At 48.1% G+C, this 19,644-nt stretch overlaps 2 long non-coding RNA genes across 2 annotated transcripts in view; both read left to right on the forward strand.

Annotated features, from left to right (window-relative positions):
* The window catches only part of LOC134987019 (uncharacterized), a 395,412-nt gene that overhangs the window by 81,058 nt on the left and 294,710 nt on the right, over positions 1 to 19,644 (forward strand). The gene's annotated exons all lie outside the window — the stretch shown is intronic.
* On the forward strand, positions 8,560 to 9,912 carry LOC134987008 (uncharacterized). Its single transcript, XR_010192770.1, has 3 exons — positions 8,560 to 8,643; positions 8,819 to 8,919; positions 9,786 to 9,912. It is a non-coding gene; the product is annotated as an uncharacterized LOC134987008 (long non-coding RNA).

Genomic DNA, 19,644 nt, shown 5'->3' on the forward strand with positions numbered 1-19,644 from the left:
TGCATCAGCGGATAACCCTGTCGCCAAGGACAAGGGTGTCTCTCCTGTGGTGGCTGCAGAGTGCTCATCTACTAGAGGGCCGCAGATTTGGCATTCAGGATTGGATCCTGGTAACCACGGATGCCAGCCTGAGAGGCTGGGGAGCAGTCACACAGGGAAGGAATTTCCAGGGCTTGTGGTCAAGCATGGAAACATCTCTTCATATAAACATTCTGGAACTAAGGGCCATTTACAATGCCTTAAGTCAAGCAAAACCTCTGCTTCAGGGTCAGGCGGTGTTGATCCAATCGGACAACATCACGTCAGTCGCCCACGTAAACAGACAGGGCGGCACGAGAAGCAGGAGGGCAATGACAGAAGCTGCAAGGATTCTTCGCTGGGCGGAAAATCATGTGATAGCACTGTCAGCAGTGTTCATTCCGGGAGTGGACAACTGGGAAGCAGACTTCCTCAGCAGACACGACCTTCACCCGGGAGAGTGGGGACTTCACCCGGAAGTCTTCCACCTGATTGTAAACCGTTGGGAAAAACCAAAGGTGGACATGATGGCGTCACGTCTAAACAAAAAACTGGACAGATATTGCGCCAGGTCAAGGGACCCTCAGGCAATAGCAGTGGACGCTCTGGTAACGCCGTGGGTGTACCAGTCAGTGTATGTGTTCCCTCCTCTGCCTCTCATACCAAAAGTATTGAGAATCATAAGAAGGAGAGGAGTAAGAACTATACTCGTGGTTCCGGATTGGCCAAGAAGGACTTGGTACCCGGAACTTCAAGAGATGCTCACGGACGAACCGTGGCCTCTACCTCTAAGAAAGGACCTGCTACTGCAGGGGCCTTGTCTGTTCCAAGACTTACCGCGGCTGCGTTTGACGGCATGGCGGTTGAACGCCGGATCCTAAAGGAAAAGGGCATTCCAGAAGAAGTCATCCCTACTCTGGTCAAAGCCAGGAAGGAAGTAACCGCAAAACATTATCACCGCATTTGGCGTAAATATGTTGCGTGGTGTGAGGCCAAGAAGGCCCCTACAGAGGAATTTCAACTGGGTCGTTTCCTGCATTTCCTGCAAACAGGACTGTCTATGGGCCTAAAATTAGGGTCCATTAAGGTTCAAATTTCGGCCTTGTCGATTTTCTTCCAGAAAGAACTGGCTTCAGTACCTGAAGTTCAGACATTTGTGAAAGGGGTGCTGCACATACAGCCTCCTTTTGTGCCTCCAGTGGCACCTTGGGATCTCAATGTTGTATTGAGTTTTCTAAAATCACATTGGTTTGAACCACTTTCCACTGTGGACTTAAAATATCTCACGTGGAAGGTGTCGATGCTGTTAGCCTTGGCTTCAGCCAGGCGTGTGTCAGAATTGGCGGCTTTATCATATAAAAGCCCTTACTTAATTTTTCATTCTGACAGGGCGGAATTGAGGACTCGTCCTCAATTTCTACCTAAGGTGGTTTCTGCATTTCACATGAACCAACCTATTGTGGTGCCTGCGGCTACTAGGGACTTGGAGGACTCCAAGTTGCTAGACGTTGTCAGGGCCCTGAAAATATATGTTTCCAGGACGGCTGGAGTCAGGAAAACTGACTCGCTGTTTATCCTGTATGCACCCAACAAGCTGGGTGCTCCTGCTTCAAAGCAGACGATTGCTCGTTGGATTTGTAGTACAATTCAGCTTGCACATTCCGTGGCAGGATTGCCACAGCCAAAATCAGTAAAAGCCCATTCCACAAGGAAAGTGGGCTCATCTTGGGCGGCTGCCCGAGGGGTCTCGGCTTTACAACTTTGCCGAGCAGCTACTTGGTCAGGGGCAAACACGTTTGCTAAATTCTACAAATTTGATACCCTGGCTGAGGAGGACCTGGAGTTCTCTCATTCGGTGCTGCAGAGTCATCCGCACTCTCCCGCCCGTTTGGGAGCTTTGGTATAATCCCCATGGTCCTTACGGAGTCCCAGCATCCACTAGGACGTCAGAGAAAATAAGATTTTACTTACCGATAAATCTATTTCTCGTAGTCCGTAGTGGATGCTGGGCGCCCATCCCTAGTGCGGATTGTCTGCAATACTTGTATATAGTTATTGTTACAAAAATTCGGGTTATTATTGTTTGAGCCATCTTTTCAGAGGCTCCTTTGCATTTATCATACTGTTAACTGGGTTCAGATCACGAGTTGTACGGTGTGATTGGTGTGGCTGGTATGAGTCTTACCCGGGATTCAAGATCCTTCCTTATTATGTACGCTCGTCCGGGCACGGTATCCTAACTGAGGCTTGGAGGAGGGTCATAGGGGGAGGAGCCAGTGCACACCACCTGATCCTTAAGCTTTTATTTTGTGCCCTGTCTCCTGCGGAGCCGCTATTCCCCATGGTCCTTACGGAGTCCCAGCATCCACTACGGACTACGAGAAATAGATTTATCGGTAAGTAAAATCTTATTTTAATTGAATGGGTGATTCAGCATATCGTGGACGTGCCGACGACGTCCTTCACCGACATATCTTGGCTGTGTAGCCCAGCCGATAGTTGATATATCGGCGCATCATGCTATGTGTATGTACACTTGCTGCAGAGGCCGCCAGTGACTGACATCACAACTGGGAGGGCACATGTAAACGCCCGCCCACCTGTGGCATCAGGCACAACACATTGGGCGGACGATTGGTAAGTGTGGATGAACTTACTGATCCGTCATCCTAGCGTGTAATCAGCATAACAGTGGTCCACGAGCATTGATCTTTCATTAAAAGGGGGTTTTAGTTTAAGAACATATACTGATTGGGTGAAAAGCAATTTGATGGAGAAACAGTTATTTTTGCTGGCAAAACTTCACTCTGTATATTAATGGGGTCACCAGGGCTGGTAACTTTTTTGGCACAAGCTCTTCTACCAACAAGTCACAATGGTAAAATAAGCATGCAGAGAAATTAAATATATGAAACATTGTAATGTCAAAAATGTATAATCAAATAAGCAATTACCATCCATATATGACTACTATTTAGTGTATAGATTATTATTCTAGCACCATCCGTACAATATACAGTACAAAGGGGGTCATTCCGAGTTGATCGTAGCTGTGCAAAATTTTGCACAGCTACGATCAACTTTCCTGATATGCGGGGGGACGCCCAGCACGGGGCTAGCCCACCCCGCATGTCAGTCCGGCCCCCCTCGCAGAAGTGCAAAGGCATCACACAGCGGCGATGCCTTTGCACTTCAGGAGTAACTCCCGGCCAGCGCAGCTTTAGCGAGCTGGCTGGGAGCTACTCATCGCTCCCTGGCCCGCAGCAGCTGCGTATGATGTCACGCAGGCGTTGCGGCCCGGCCCCCGTTCGGTCCGGCCACGGCAGAGGCGATCGCTGTCCTGCCACGGCCGTCGGGCGTCCTGCATGTGCAGGCGCACAAAGGTGCCGGCGCATGCGCAGCAGGGACCCGTTCGCTCTGCTGCGTGAAAACGCAGCGAGTGAACGGGTCGGAATGACCCCCAAAGTGCGCTAGCAACTTCAATGCAATCTAGAAATCATTATAGTGACTGCTATACAATATGGAAAGATTCCTCCATACACTACAGAAAGGACTTAGTGGCTTCTATACATTACAGCACACCTCTAGTAACCTACATACAATGTTGTGAGCATCTTGTGACCTGTATATAATATACAAGTTCTAGCAACCTCCATACAATACAGCAAGCTTCTAGTGACCTCTATACAATACAGTGAGCTTCTAGTGACCTCTATGCAATACATGAGTTTCTAGTCGCCTCTATACAATACACAAGCTGTTAGTGATCTCTATACAATATAGTGAGCTTCTAATGACCTCTATACAATATAGCAAGCTTCTAGTGATTATTATACATTACAGTGAGCTCCTAATGACCCCTATTTAATTTAGCAAGCTTCTAGTAACTTCTATATAATATAGCAAGCTTCAACGCTTAGTGGATATACAGAGGCGTAACTAGGGCAGGGCGAGTGAGGCACGTGCCCTGGGCGCCTTAGCAGGCCCAGCAGAGGGGGGCGCAGCCGGCGGCCAGGGCATCATGCCCCACTCGCCCCCATCACACTGCAATGTGAGGAGAGGAGAGCACAGCGTCTCTCCTGCCCCTCAATGTCCTCACTGCCACGCGGCGCTGCCAGCAGCGCTGCGTGTGTCTGGTCTCCTGCCGCGTTAGCCAATCAGAGCTTGTGGACCGGCTCCTGATTGGCTGCCGGACCGCGAGCTCTGATTGCTAACTAACCGGCACCACATAGCTGCCGCCGGAGACCTGGAGCGTTGAGGGGCAGGAGAGGCGCTGCGTTCTCCTACCATCACATAGCAGAGGCCAGGAAGCGGTGAGTGACTGGGGGGGGGGGGGGGGGTCTTATATCTGGTACTGTGGGGCATGTATCTGGCACTGTGGGGCAATGTATCTGGCACTGAGGGGCATGTATCTGGCACTGTGGGGCATGTAACTGGCACTGTGGGGCATGTATCTGGCACTGTGGGGCATGTTACTGGCACTGTGGGGCAATGTAACTGGCACTGTGGGGCATGCAACTGGCACTGTGGGGCATGTAACTGGCACTGTGGGGCATGTATCTGGCACTGTGGGGTATGTAACTGGCACTGTGGGGCAATGTAACTGGCACTGTGGGGCATGCAACTGGCACTGTGGGGCATGTAACTGGCACTGTGGGGCATGTATGGCACTGTGGGGCATGTAACTGGCACTGTGGGGCATTGTAACTGGCACTGTGGGGCAATGTATCTGGCACTGTGGGGCAATGTATCTGGCACTGTGGGGCATGTAACTGGCACTATGGGGCATGTATCTGGCACTGTGGGGCATGTAACTGGCACTGTGGGGCATGTAACTGGCACTGTGGGGCATTGTATCTGGCACTGTGGGGCTTTGTATCTGGCACTGTGGATCATTGTATCTGGCACTGTGGGGCGCTGTATCTGTCACTGTGGATCTGACACTGTGGGGCACTGTGTATCTGGCACTGTGGGGCAATTGTGTATCTGGCACTGTGTAAAAAGGGGACTCTGCATGCGTACTGTGCAAAAATTGAATGAAGGTGTGCTGAGAGACGAAACAAGGGGTAGGAGGTGATAGTGTGCTGAGAGGCGACACAGGGGGTAGGTGATAGTCATGTTGGCACACCCCATTTTCAGTGGCCACACCCCTTCTGGTGCATGGCTACACCCATTTATGGGCACGCGCACATACTTCTTTTGGGGTTTTTTGTTTGTTTTTTTGGTGGGGGGCGCCACTCTTCATCTTGCCCTGGGCTCCGAAAACCCTAGTTACGCCTCTGCATGTGCATAGAGAGTTAGATTTGGGTAGGGTGTGTTCAAACTAAAATCTAAATTGCAGTGTAAAAATAAAGCTGTGTAACATTTGTAGGCTACATGCAAAAGCAACTAGTATTTGCCCTGCACAGAAACAATGTAATCCACCCAAATCTAAATCTCTCTGCAGATGTTACATCTGCCCAACCTGCAATACAACATGGAGTTTGCCTTGTTGCTTTCTTTTTTGTTTTACTTGCTGTATAAACATGAATCAGGACCTTAATCATTTATGGTAAGTAAGCAGGCAGAGAGTGCAAACATTAGATCATTTACAGTCATAACTGGCAAAAATAAGATTTTAAACCTACCGGTAAATCATTTTCTAGTAGTCCGTAGAGGATGCTGGGGACTCCGTAAGGACCATGGGGATAGACGGGCTCCGCAGGAGACATGGGCACTTTAAGAAAGACTTTAGGTATGGGTGTGCACTGGCTCCTCCCTCTATGCCCCTCCTCCAGACCTCAGTTAGAGAAACTGTGCCCAGAGGAGACGGACAGTACGAGGAAAGGATTTTAGTTAATCCAAGGGCAAGATTCATACCAGCCACACCAATCACACCGAGAATATACAAACTCCACACAGTTGGGGCCATGGTGGGAATCGAACCCATGACCTCAGTGCTGTTAGGCAGTAATGCTAACCATTTGCGATCGTGTCTGAATTAGTCCCTTTGCACCTGCATTTTTTCCCCTAGTGACCAGGGTAAAACGTGCAGTGAGAGGACTGTGAATTAAACAGTGTGTACCCTGACATCTGCATTATTTGGGATGACTTGGATCACAGTAACACGACACCTCGTATCTTTTAATGTAAAATGAGTCACACAAAGCAGTTTTTAGGCTGTTTTTATTTTATTTTCCATAAAATAGGAAATGTTTTTTGTTCAGGGCAGCAAATTAAGTCTTGCTGATCACTTTAATGTCTTAAGATGTGCATGAAAATGTTTTCCAATGTATTTGGGTGGCAGCCCAACTTGTAGGACCTTACTGATGCATGGTAAAGTCTGACATAAAAACCAGACACAAAGGAATAATTATATGAAAGCACACCGTGCGGTCTATATAATTGTTTCTAAGATCACAGTCCTGGCAATCGGTTGTAAGGCTGGTTACCTATAACACCCCTCAAATGCGTCTTAATTTCCCATAAAAAAACTGTGTGTCCCCATGCTGGAAAATAATGAATACATGCTTATCTGACCCATTTAATGATGCTCCCAAAGATACATTCTGCATATAGACACTTCAATGGGGGAGAAAAAAAACAGAGTGCAGTATCATTATGGAACAAGTATTTTATTGAAAAAATTTTTTGTGTCTGCAAGCACTTCTCTGAAGGAGGTGAAGGTGCGTGCCTCTCTGATGGTGGTGGGGAGGCTGTATATCTCTGATGGCGATGAGAGCGAATGCCTTTGATGGTGGTGAGGGCGCATGCCTTTGATGGTGGTGAGGGTGCATACCTCTGATGGTATTGAGGGCGCATGTCTCTGATGGTATTGACGGCGCATACCTCTGATGGTATTGAGAGCGAATGCCTCTGATGGTACTGAGGGGCATGCCTCTAATGGTAGTGAGGGTGCATGCCTCTGATGGTATTGAGGCGCATGTCTCTGATGGTATTGAGGGCGCATGCCCCTGATGGTTTTGAGGGCGCATGCCTCAGATGGTATTGAGGCGCATGCCTCTGGTGGTATTGAGGCGCATGCCTCTGGTGTTATTGAGGCGCATGCCTAGCCCAGGGAGGCGAGTGTTGGAACATGCCTCTATGGCAGGGGTGCCTGCCTAGCACGGGGAGGTGGAGGTGCCTGTCTCACCCGGGGTGGAGGAGGTGGCTGACGTGCCCGAGGTGGTGGGGGCACCTGCCGTGGCCGAGATTTCGGTCCCTGTCTTGCCCGAGGTGGTGGAGGCGCTTTTCTCTCCCGGGGTGCAGGAGGTGCTTGCCTTTCCCGAGGTGGAGGGGGTGCTTGTTTAGCGGTTCATTCCTCTCCGAGGGCAGCTTGGGCTCCTGCCTCTCTGGTTGTGGTAGCTCACTGGGCATCTCTTGTGCTGGGGGCACCTCATTCTCAATGAGACTCTCCTTAATTAAATGAAGATGAAATAATAAATTAGAAATAAATAATTAAGCTCAGTTATATGCAAACATTTTTTGGTAGTAGGCTACTGCCCTAATAAGTTCTCTCTCTCTGTCTGTTTCGGATTCTGATGACATCATTACTGGGTGTATACAGATACAAATATATGGTTAGGCATATTTGGTGTATGGTTTTGAACGGAGTCTATTTCATTAGCAAAATGTCTGTATGTTTGTTGTTAAACCACACTACGTTTATCAAAGTAATATCATCTTTTCTCATGTGGAAGTGTGGGGTGTGTTCAAACTGAAATCTAAATTGCAGTGTAAAAATAAAGCAGCCAGTATTTACCCTGCACAGAAATAATATAACCCACCCAAATCTAACTCTCTCTCCCCTACCGCCCCCTGCAGTGCACATGGTTTTGCCCAGCTGTTAACAAATTTGCAGCTACGATCAGGTCTGAATTAGGCCCAAAGTACAAATAAAAATGACAGCACACTTACCTTGCGCTTTCGAAATGGCCAGCACAGGCCAAATGGGAAGCAGCAGTCCATGGCTGCTCCCTTCCTCCTCCTTCCGCTCTCCTTCCTCCTCCTTCCGCTCTCCTCACCTATATATTTTACTATAAAGTAAATATATGTAACACCCTATTATCTATGCTCACTGGGGTGAAGAGAAGATATTTCCAAATAGGCAAGGACCCTATGAATAGATATACCTGGTATGCTAGGTGTAAATATATGAATTGTTTATAATATGCATATCGTAATAAAAGTGTAACTATTTTAAGTATATAATATATATGGGGGATGCTGGAGGACGAAATATCCCTATGGGTATTGAACTAGGGGATTATATGAGTAAATTGGCACGAGCGGGGATAGAGAGACTAGTCCAGAATCCCCTCGTGCTGTAAAAAGTGTGATCGCATGCGGGGGAGGACTTCAAGCAGCGCACAAGGATAATGTCAGTTAGAGACCGTTACCCCCCGGGAAGAGGAGAGCCGGAGCGGTGATGCAGACGGAGAGAGACGGGGTGAAAGGCTATATGCGGCCAGCTGAAGGGAGCTGAGTGACTGGCGGAGGAGGAGGCCAGAGAGCTGAGCTAGGGGAGCCACGGATACCGCTAACCTGATCCATCTCCCGGAGACTGATGAACGGAGGCAGGCGGGCGATGAGCTGTTGTGACGGAAATAACCCCAGCTGTAACCAGAGCTGCTAATGATGCTGCAGGTACGGGGGGAGCGATGCCCACTGCTGTTATAGCGCTGCCTATATTGTGAAACGCCCCTATCTGATACTTGCCCAATAAGGGACATATAGGGCAGCACAGCAATAGGAGCAAGACAAAGGGACTACCCTCTTGAGGGGGGGGGGGGGGGGGCAGTAATCCTATATATAATTACAGCCCTCAAATACATAGTGAAGGACCAGTGGGGACCAGTAAGCCTGCCTACTAACAGCCGCACGTAGGTCCATAATACAGCCTGAACAGCAAGGACCAGGAAGGTAAATTCAAGAGCTTTATGTGATTTACATGGTTTTCACTAAATAATACCCCCTACACAGCGATGGGAACTGAGGAGGAACTTTGATAACGGGCTGTAAGTGCGTATGGATGAGAGGTTATAGGGACGCGCAGCACTGCCCAGCCAGGTGAACCTGGAGATGTTGTATAGCAGGTACGGGGTATCGCTTTTACACAAGTGCCGATAGACCACAACTATACCCCTCTACCAGGATAAATATCCCATCCAGTGACAGAGAAATTACAGAGATAAATATCCACTCAGTGACAGTAGAGGGAGTCACCGCACCCCTCACCTCCCCTCTACCTATTGAACTCATCTCTGTCAGGAAAATAGGGAAGGTAGAGTGGAACTCTGGGGAAGCAACCGTAGTAAGTGATCAAACCCCTTGCCGTGGAATTGAGTGACACACCTAGGAGAATATATATACATATATATATATATATATATATATAATTGTAGACTGGTATTATCCACAGGATCCCATCATTGGCCAAGCGTGGCCCAACTATCATCACTGTACACTGTGCCCCAACTGTGCACCAACGTGTTACCTCAATTACTCCACCCAGAGAGACACAGAGACTGGAGTAATTGATTAGCGATAGTATTACACTAGGTAATACAATAAGTCTTAAGACTAATTACCTTATCAATTTTTCTACCTAACCAGTTATGTTGATTTTTTTTGTAATGCATGCAGGAGGAAGTGTATAGGAATTAGTATACATTAACATATTAATATTTATAGAGTGTTAGTGTTGGTAACGGTATAACATTTAAATAAAATGTAAATTCTGCTGTTGTGAAAATGCACTGTATTGCTGAACAATAAATACTTACCAGGACTACCGAACTCCGAACGAACACGTCATTAAGGGATCTGGAAGAAAAGAAAAAAACAAGCGGTGGTAAATGTAGGTAATAAGTTATTACTGAGTAAAGTGTATTGATATATACCCTTTCTTGGCTTTCCCAAGCAAGCCTATAATATCCATAACGCTTGGGTGGAGGCACACATAATCTACAGTATAGTACAACCCCATTACCATTAGTGCCGCTAAGTTGGGAGGGGTTACATATAAATGACTTGTAGTCGCTGTAGAATATCACCAAAAGGTAAAAATTAACAAATCCCAGGAGCACTGACAGATGCTTCCCGCTCTAGGGGTTGCCACGAGACGAGATAAACCCTAGTGTGCTGTGCTGGCATTCCATTCATAGGACCATTATGATGTCATAGCACAGACATTAGCAGCAGCCTTAGTGGCCAATACGTGTATGACAATAAGTATCGGACTGTGTATAGGGGTAAGCAGGGGCAGAATAGCGTCCCTCCCACCTGCCCTAATTCACACACCATGAAAGGGGATTATTTTGTTCCAATGTCACATGTCTGAATGCTGTGACGTGGTTCAGGCATTGCCAGGAAACAGAATAAAGTTTGGGTAAGGGCCTGCCAATGCTGCTCCAGTCTCCCAGGGCACCCCCTGAGCTCTCAGAAGGGCAGAGTGGGCGGCTCTTCTGATCAAAACTGTTGTTCATCCAAATTAGTTAAATCCGTGATGGAAGCAATGTGTCTGAATGACAGGTTGTGTCCATTTCCCAGTGTCTGGGAGCAGATGGGCGATTGTCATTTGCTCTCATCCATTACCAGATTTACATTCCAGCCAGCCAGATCTGGCAGATGATTTGCCAGCTAATTGTATGGTGTATGCCCAAGCAATAAAACCATAGAGGTGATAATATGCCCTACATTTGTAGCCAGTAGGTGAGTGTGGCAGATGAATCCAGTTCTGCAGTATGAGTCTTCCTGTTCTGGCAATATGTACTGCATATGGGGCCTGAGTCAGGCATGTACACCAATGCATGTGCAGCTGCCATCCCGTACACAGTTACTGTGTGACAGTATACTAATGAGATGGCCACCGGCGGCCTCGCTAATATCCGCATCTGTGTATGCACACAGGGCGGGATGTACTAAGGGAAAAATGCGGTAAGACCCCCGTTTTCTGAGGTTTTACCAAAATTTCAAATGTACTAAGACCCGGCCACCGTTTTTTCGCCGCCCAGGGTATCGCCATCTCTGGATGGCGATACTCTATAGAAGCCAATGGGCTTCTTATCGCCGGCCGCCGCAACCCGCCGCAGATGCCGACCCCCCTCCCCCCGGCATACCTTCCTCCAGGCAGCCTGGACCCGGAAGGTAAACTCCTTCTCCCCCTAGCAACGCAGCCGGAGGTCCTTCCGGGTTCAGGAGGTAGTTGCTGTTTTGTCTCAGACGATGATGGAGATGCTGTCTGCCCAGTTCCTGCATGATTTTACAGAGAGAGGGAGAGAGTGATATGGAGAGACTTTTATATGTGAAAGATATGGTGATGTATTTGCTGGCCCGTAACTGTAACTGTATATAACTGTATGTATTAACTGCTTACTGTATGAGTTGTAACCATGTAACTATAGGTATACTGTACATTGTAATATATTGAATCCATATCCTTTTAATAACAAATATATATATACATCAATGAGCTTTGGAACTCAGATAATGTGTGGGTGTATTGGTTTCTCTTATGGGATGCAGTGTTTTGCTATGTATAGCGCACAGTCATGGCACATGGTAATAAGAGGTGCAGGCGTTTACAATATATATTAGAGCGGGCATTTTAAATATTTGTTAGAAAGCAATTTGGTATTTACAACACTCAAAATTACAGGACTTTATCCGGGCTTCACCCACTCTGTGGAATGCCCTCCCACGCACAATAAGACTCGCCTCTAGTCTCCAAACCTTTAAACGTTCCCTGAAAACTCACCTCTTCAGACAAGCCTATCAAATTCCAGGCCCACCCACATAACCTTCAGTGCTTCCCTATTTAATTATATCCTCTCTGTACAGTATACATAACATCACAGATTTTGTCTATCTTTACTCTCACACCCTCCTGACACTTGGCCAACATTGCAGGGTGATCATATCATACAACCCATTAAGAACCTAGCAATCTGGTGGACCATTATGCAATAGGTAGCATCTATCCTTGTGTATCTATTTCCCTATAGATTGAAAGCTTGCGAGCAGGGCCTTCCTACCTCTATGTCTGTCTGTTTTTACCCAGTTTTGTTCTATTACTATTCTAATTGTAAAGCGCAAAGGAATATGCTGCGCTATATAAGAAACTTAATAAATAAATAAGCCTACAGACTTTTCCCGTGGAATGATTGTTGGTGGCAGACGGGGTAGGTAGGGTATCTCAGGAACTTCTGATCTCCTAGGATTTACAAGCCCAAAAGCCCCTTGTCAAGGAGAATGGCCAAGCAGTCAGAGGAGAATGGCCAGGACAGGAAGGCAACAGTACTGTAATACCCCTTTCACACCGCTATGCCGGGTCGCATTCAGGATTTTGTACACAGGTCCATCCCGGATGCGACCCGCCTGAGACCCCTTTCAGACTGGCTGCCTGACCCAGCTTATTGCCATGGTGGTGACTTTACCGCCGACGCTATCCGAGCCAACGGTTTGAGATGAGATCATCTCCAAGCGCCAGCTCTTCCTATGGTGTGAATGCATGCCGTGTCGCATCGATCTGGCTTACCCGGTCACACTACACCACGAGTTGGGTTAAACCCGAGTTTAAAGCTTTTTGCTATCCGGGATTAAATGCTGGGTAATTTCAACAGGGTGCTTTCACCTGCACTATATCCTGGGTAGCTGCGCAATCACGTGAAATAAACCTGGATATTTGTGGCAGTGTGAAATAGGTATAACAGTGGTATGTCGCAGACTATTTATAAATGCACACAACGTTGCTCCTGATGCTAACCATCTGCATTCCTATATGGCCACTTTCTGTCCATCTTTTATTAATTACTATCAGCAGGATAATGTGCATTGTTGCAAAGCACACGTCATGTCAAGGTGTGTTCATGAAGATGAAATGTGTTCTGTGTACACCATGGATCTCCACAGTCACCAGATCTAAAACCAGTAGAGCACCTTTGGGTTGTAGCAGAATGGTAAAGGGGCTGCAGTCTTCTGGTGAATGAAGCTAGATGGATCAGTGCTACATCAGTGCTAAACATACTTATGCATTTTATTTCATGCCAGTGGCTGGCTAGCCATGCTTAACCTGTAGGCTAATAAAGCTAGGTACACACTGGCTGATATAATGCCCATTTAATTGAATGGGTGATACAGTATATCGTGGACGTGCCGACGACGTCCTTTACCGACATATCTTGGCTGTGTAGCCCAGCCGATAGTTGATATATCGGCGCATCATGCTGTGTGTATGTACACTTGCTGCAGAGGCCACCAGTGACTGACATCACAATTGGGAGGGCACATGTAAACGCCCGCCCACCTGTGGCATCAGGCACAACACATTGGGCAGACGATTGGTAAGTGTGTATGAACTTACTGATCCATCATCCTAGCGTGTAATCAGCATAACAGTGGTCCACGAGCATTGATCTTTCATTAAAAGGGGTTTTTAGTTTAAGAACATACACTGATTGGGTGAAAAGCAATTTGATGGAGAAACAGTTATTTTTGCTAGCAAAACTTCACTCTGTATATTAATGGGGTTACCAGGGCTGGTAACTTTTTTTGGCACAAGCTCTTCTACCAACAAGTCACAATGGTAAAATGAGCATGCCGAGAAATTAAATATATGAAACATTGTAATGTCAAAAATGTATAATCAAATAAGCACTTACCATCCATATATGACTACTATTTAGTGTATAGATTATTATTCTAGCACCATCCGTACAATATACAGTACAAAGGGGGTCATTCCGAGTTGATCGTAGCTGTGCAAAATTTTGCACAGCTACGATCAACTTTCCTGACATGCGGGGGGACGCCCAGCACGGGGCTAGCCCACCCCGCATGTCAGTCGGCCCCCCTCGCAGAAGTGCAAAGGCATCGCACAGCGGCGATGCCTTTGCACTTCAGGAGTAACTCCCGGCCAGCGCAGCTTTAGCGAGCTAGCCGGGAGCTACTCATCGCTCCCTGGCCCGCAGCAGCTGCGTAGGACGTCACGCAGGCGCTGCGGCCCGGCCCCCGTTCGGTCCGGCCACGGCAGAGGCGATCGCTGTCCTGCCACGGCTGTCGGGTGTCCTGCATGCGCAGGCGCACAAAGGCGCCGGCGCATGCGCAGCTGGGACCCGTTCGCTCTGCTGCGTGAAAATGCAGCAAGTGAACGGGTCGTAATGACCCCCAAAGTGCGCTAGCAACTTCACTGCAATCTAGAAATCATTATAGTGAGTGCTATACAATATGGAAAGATTCCTCCATACACTACAGAAAGGGGTGTAGTATGGCTGACCGGCGGTCTCCTGACCGCCGGTCAGCTTACCGACGCCGGGATCCCGGCAGCATACCGACGCCGGGATCCCGGCAGGGAGGGGCGAGTGCAGCAAGCCCCTTGCGGGCTCGGTGGCGACCTGCGGTTGCCACGGGTTCTATTCCCACTCTATGGGTGTCGTGGACACCCACGAGTGGAAATAGTCCCTGTTGGTCGGCATGCCGACCATCGGGATACTGAGCCGGCGGGATGGTGGAGGAGGTCATGTGACTGTCGGTCAGCAGACCGGCGGTCACATGAATACCACCCTACAGAAAGGACTTAGTGGCTTCTATACAATACAGCACACCTCTAGTAACCTACGTACAATGGGGGTCATTCCGAGTTGTTCGCTCGGTAAAAATCTTCGCATCGCAGCGATTTTCCGCTTAATGCGCATGCGCAATGTCCGCACTGCGACTGCGCCAAGTAAATTTGCTATGCACTTAGGAATTTTACTCACGGCATTTTCATCGTTCTGGCGATCGTAATGTGATTGACAGGAAATGGGTGTTACTGGGCGGAAACAGGCCGTTTTATGGGCGTGTGGGAAAAAACGCTACCGTTTCCGGAAAAAACTCAGGAGTGGCTGGAGAAACGGGGGAGTGTCTGGGCGAACGCTGGGTGTGTTTGTGACGTCAAACCAGGAACGACAAGCAGTGAAATGATCGCAGATGCCGAGTAAGTCTGAAGCTACTCAGAAACTGCTACGAGGTGTGTAATCGCAATATTGCGAATACATCGTTCGCAATTTTAAGATGCTAAGATTCACTACCAGTAGGCGGCGGCTTAGCATGAGCAAATCTGCTAAAATTCACTTGCGAGCGAACAACTCGGAATGACCCCCAATGTTGTGAGCATCTTGTGACCTGTATATAATATACAAGTTCTAGCAACCTCCATACAATACAGCAAGCTTCTAGTGACCTCTATACAATACAGTGAGCTTCTAGTGACCTCTATGCAATACATGAGTTTCTAGTCGCCTCTATACAATACACAAGCTGTTAGTGATCTCTATACAATATATAGAGCTTCTAATGACCTCTATACAATATAGCAAGCTTCTAGTGATTATTATACATTACAGTGAGCTCCTAATGACCCCTATTTAATTTAGCAAGCTTCTAGTAACTTTTATATAATATAGCAAGCTTCAACGCTAAGTGGATATACAGAGGCGTAACTAGGGCAGGGCGAGTGGGGCACGTGCCCTGGGCGCCTTAGCAGGCCCAGCAGAGGGGGGCGCCGCCGGCGGCCAGGGCATCATGCCCCACTCGCCCCCATCACACTGCAATGTGAGGAGAGGAGAGCACAGCTTCTCTCCTGCCCCTCAATGTCCTCACTGCCACGCGGCGCTACCAGCAGCGCTGCGTGTGTCCGGTCTCCGGCCACGTTAGCCAATCAGAGCTTGCGGACCGGCTCCTGATTGGCTGCCGGTCCGCGAGCTCTGATTGCTAACTAACCGGCACCACATAGCTGCCGCCGGAGACCTGGAGCGTTGAGGGGCAGGAGAGGCGCTGCGCTCTCCTACCCTCACATAGCTAGCAGAGGCCAGGAAGCGATGAGTGACAGGGGGAGGGGGGTCTTATATCTGGTACTGTGGGGCAATGTATCTGGCACTGTGGGGCATTGTATCTGGCACTGAGGGGCATGTAACTAGCACTGTGGGGCATGTATCTGGCACTGTGGGGCAATGTATCTGGCACTGTGGGGCAATGTATCTGGCACTGTGGGGCATGTAACTGGCACTGTGGGGCATGTATCTGGCACTGTGGGGCATGCAACTGGCACTGTGGGGCATGTAACTGGCACTGAGTGGCATTGTATATGGCACTGTGGGGCTTTGTATCTGGCACTGTGGGGCATTGTATCTGGCACTGTGGGGCGCTGTATCTGTCACTGTGGATCTGACACTGTGGGGCACTGTGTATCTGGCACTGTGGGGCAATTGTGTATCTGGCACTGTGTAAAAATTGCGTACTGTGCAAAAATTGAATGAAGGTGTGCTGAGAGACGAAACAAGGGGTAGGAGGTGATAGTGTGCTGAGAGGCGACACAGGGGGTAGGTGATAGTCATGTTGGCACTTGGCACACCCCATTTTCAGTGGCCACACCCCTTCTGGTGCATGGCTACACCCATTTATGGGCACGCGCACATACTTCTTTTGGTTTTTGGTTTGTTTTTGTTGTTTTTTTTTGTTTTGTTTTTTTTTGGGGGGGGGGTCGCCACTCTTCATCTTGACCTGGGCTCCGAAAACCCTAGTTACGCCTCTGCATGTGCATAGAGAGTTAGATTTGGGTGTGGTGTGTTCATACTGAAATCTAAATTGCAGTGTAAAAATAAAGCTGTGTAACATTTGTAGGCTACATGCAAAAGCAACTAGTATTTGCCCTGCACAGAAACAATGTAATCCACCCAAATCTAAATCTCTCTGCAGATGTTACATCTGCCCAACCTGCAATACAACATGGAGTTTGCCTTGTTGCTTTCTTTTTTGTTTTACTTGCTGTATAAACATGAATCAGGACCTTAATCATTTATGGTAAGTAAGCAGGCAGAGAGTGCAAACATTAGATCATTTACAGTCATAACTGGTAAAAATAAGATTTTAAACCTACCGGTAAATCATGTTCTCGTAGTCCGTAGAGGATGCTGGGGACTCCGTAAGGACCATGGGGATAGACGGGCTCCGCAAGAGACATGGGCACTTTAAGAAAGACTTTAGGTATGGGTGTGCACTGGCTCCTCCCTCTATGCCCCTCCTCCAGACCTCAGTTAGGGAAACTGTGCCCAGAGGAGACGGACAGTATGAGGAAAGGATTTTAGTTAATCCAAGGGCAAGATTCATACCAGCCACACCAATCACACCGTATAACTTGTGTATCTATTAAACAGTTAACAGTATGAAAAGACAACGTAGCATCAGTCCAAAACCGATGAAACTATAACATAACCCTTATGTAAGCAAAACTATATACAAGTCTCGCAGAAGTAGTCCGCACTAGGGACGGGCGCCCAGCATCCTCTACGGACTACGAGAAAAATAATTACCTGTAGGTTTAAAATCTTATTTTCTCTTATGTCCTAGAGGATGCTGGGGACTCCGTAAGGACCATGGGGATTATACCAAGGCTCCCAAACGGGTGGGAGAGTGCGGATGACTCTGCAGCACCGATTGAGCAAACAGGAGATCCTCCTCAGCCAGGGTATCAAACTTATAGAACTTCGCAAAGGTGTTTGAACCCGACCAAGTAGCAGCTCGGAATAGTTGTAGTGCCGAGACCCCTCGGGCAGCCGGCCAAGACGAGCCCACCTTCCCAGTGGAATGGGCCTTGACCGATTTTGGTAACGGCAATCCAGCCGTAGAATGCGCCTGCTGAATTGTGTTATAGATACAGCGAGCAATAGTCTGCTTTGAAGCAGGGGCGCCAACCTTGTTGGCTGCATATAGGACAAACAGTGCTTCTGTTTTTCTGACTCTAGCCGTTCTGGCCACGTAAATTTTCAAAGCCCTGACTACATCAAGGGACTCGGAATCCTCTAAGTCTCGCGTAGCCACAGGCACCACAATAGGTTGGTTCATATGAAAAGATGACACCACCTTAGGCAAGAATTGAGGACGGGTCCGCAATTCCGCCCTATCCATGTGGAAAACCAGATAGGGGCTTTTATGAGACAAAGCCGCCAATTCCGACACTCGCCTAACCGAAGCCAAGGCTAAAAACATGACCACCTTCCAAGTGAGATATTTTAACTCTACCGTTTGAAGTAGTTCAAACTAGTGATGTGCACCGGACATTTTTCGGGTTTTGTGTTTTGGTTTTGGATTTGGTTCCGCAGCCGTGTTTTGGATTCGGACGCGTTTTGGCAAAACCTCCCTGAAATTTTTTTGTCGGATTCGGGTGTGTTTTGGATTCGGGTGTTTTTTTACAAAAAACCCTCAAAAACAGCTTAAATCATAGAATTTGGGGGTCATTTTGATCCCAAAGTATTATTAACCTCAATAACCATAATTTCCACTCATTTTCAGTCTATTCTGAACACCTCACACCTAACAATATTATTTTTAGTCCTAAAATTTGCACCGAGGTCGCTGGATGACTAAGCTAAGCGACCCAAGTGGCCGACACAAACACCTGGCCCATCTAGGAGTGGCACTGCAGTGTCAGACAGGATGGCACTTCAAAAAATAGTCCCCAAACAGCACATGATGCAAAGAAAAAAAGAGGTGCACCAAGGTCGCTGGATGGCTAAGCTAAGCGACACAAGTGGCCGACACAAACACCTGGCCCATCTAGGAGTGGCACTGCAGTGTCAGACAGGATGGCACTTCAAAAAAATAGTCCCCAAACAGCACATGATGTAAAGAAAAAACGAGGCGCAATGAGGTAGCTGTGTGACTAAGCAAAGCGACCCAAGTGGCCGACACAAACACCTGGCCCATCTAGGAGTGGCACTGCAGTGTCAGACAGGATGGCACTTCCAAAAAATAGTCCCCAAACAGCACATGATGCAAAGAAAAAAGAGGTGCACCAAGGTCGCTGGATGGCTAAGCTAAGCGACCCAAGTGGCCGACACAAACACCTGGCCCATCTAGGAGTGGCACTGCAGTGTCAGACAGGATGGCACTTCAAAAAAATAGTCCCCAAACAGCACATGATGCAAAGAAAAAAAGAGGTCCACCAAGGTCGCTGGATGGCTAAGCTAAGCGACCCAAGTGGCCGACACAAACACCTGGCCCATCTAGGAGTGGCACTGCAGTGTCTGGCAGGATGGCACTTCAAAAAAATAGTCCCCAAACAGCACATGATGCAAAGAAAAAAAGAGGTGCACCAAGGTCGCTGGATGGCTAAGCTAAGCGACCCAAGTGGCCGACACAAACACCTGGCCCATCTAGGAGTGGCACTGCAGTGTCAGACAGGATGGCACTTCAAAAAAATAGTCCCCAAACAGCACATGATGTAAAGAAAAAAAGAGGCGCAATAAGGTAGCTGTGTGACTAAGCTAAGCGACCCAAGTGGCCGACACAAACACCTGGCCCATCTAGGAGTGGCACTGCAGTGTCAGACAGGATGGCACTTCAAAAAAATAGTCCCCAAACAGCACATGATGCAAAGAAAAAAAGAGGTCCACCAAGGTCGCTGGATGGCTAAGCTAAGCGACCCAAGTGGCCGACACAAACATCTGGCCCATATAGGAGTGGCACTGCAGTGTCAGACAGGATGGCACTTCAAAAAAATAGTCCCCAAACAGCACATGATGCAAAGAAAAAAAGAGGTGCACCAAGGTCGCTGGATGGCTAAGCTAAGCGACCCAAGTGGCCGACACAAACACCTGGCCCATCTAGGAG

Source organism: Pseudophryne corroboree, chromosome 2 (assembly GCF_028390025.1).
Source record: "Pseudophryne corroboree isolate aPseCor3 chromosome 2, aPseCor3.hap2, whole genome shotgun sequence".
Taxonomy (NCBI): Eukaryota; Metazoa; Chordata; class Amphibia; order Anura; family Myobatrachidae; genus Pseudophryne; species Pseudophryne corroboree.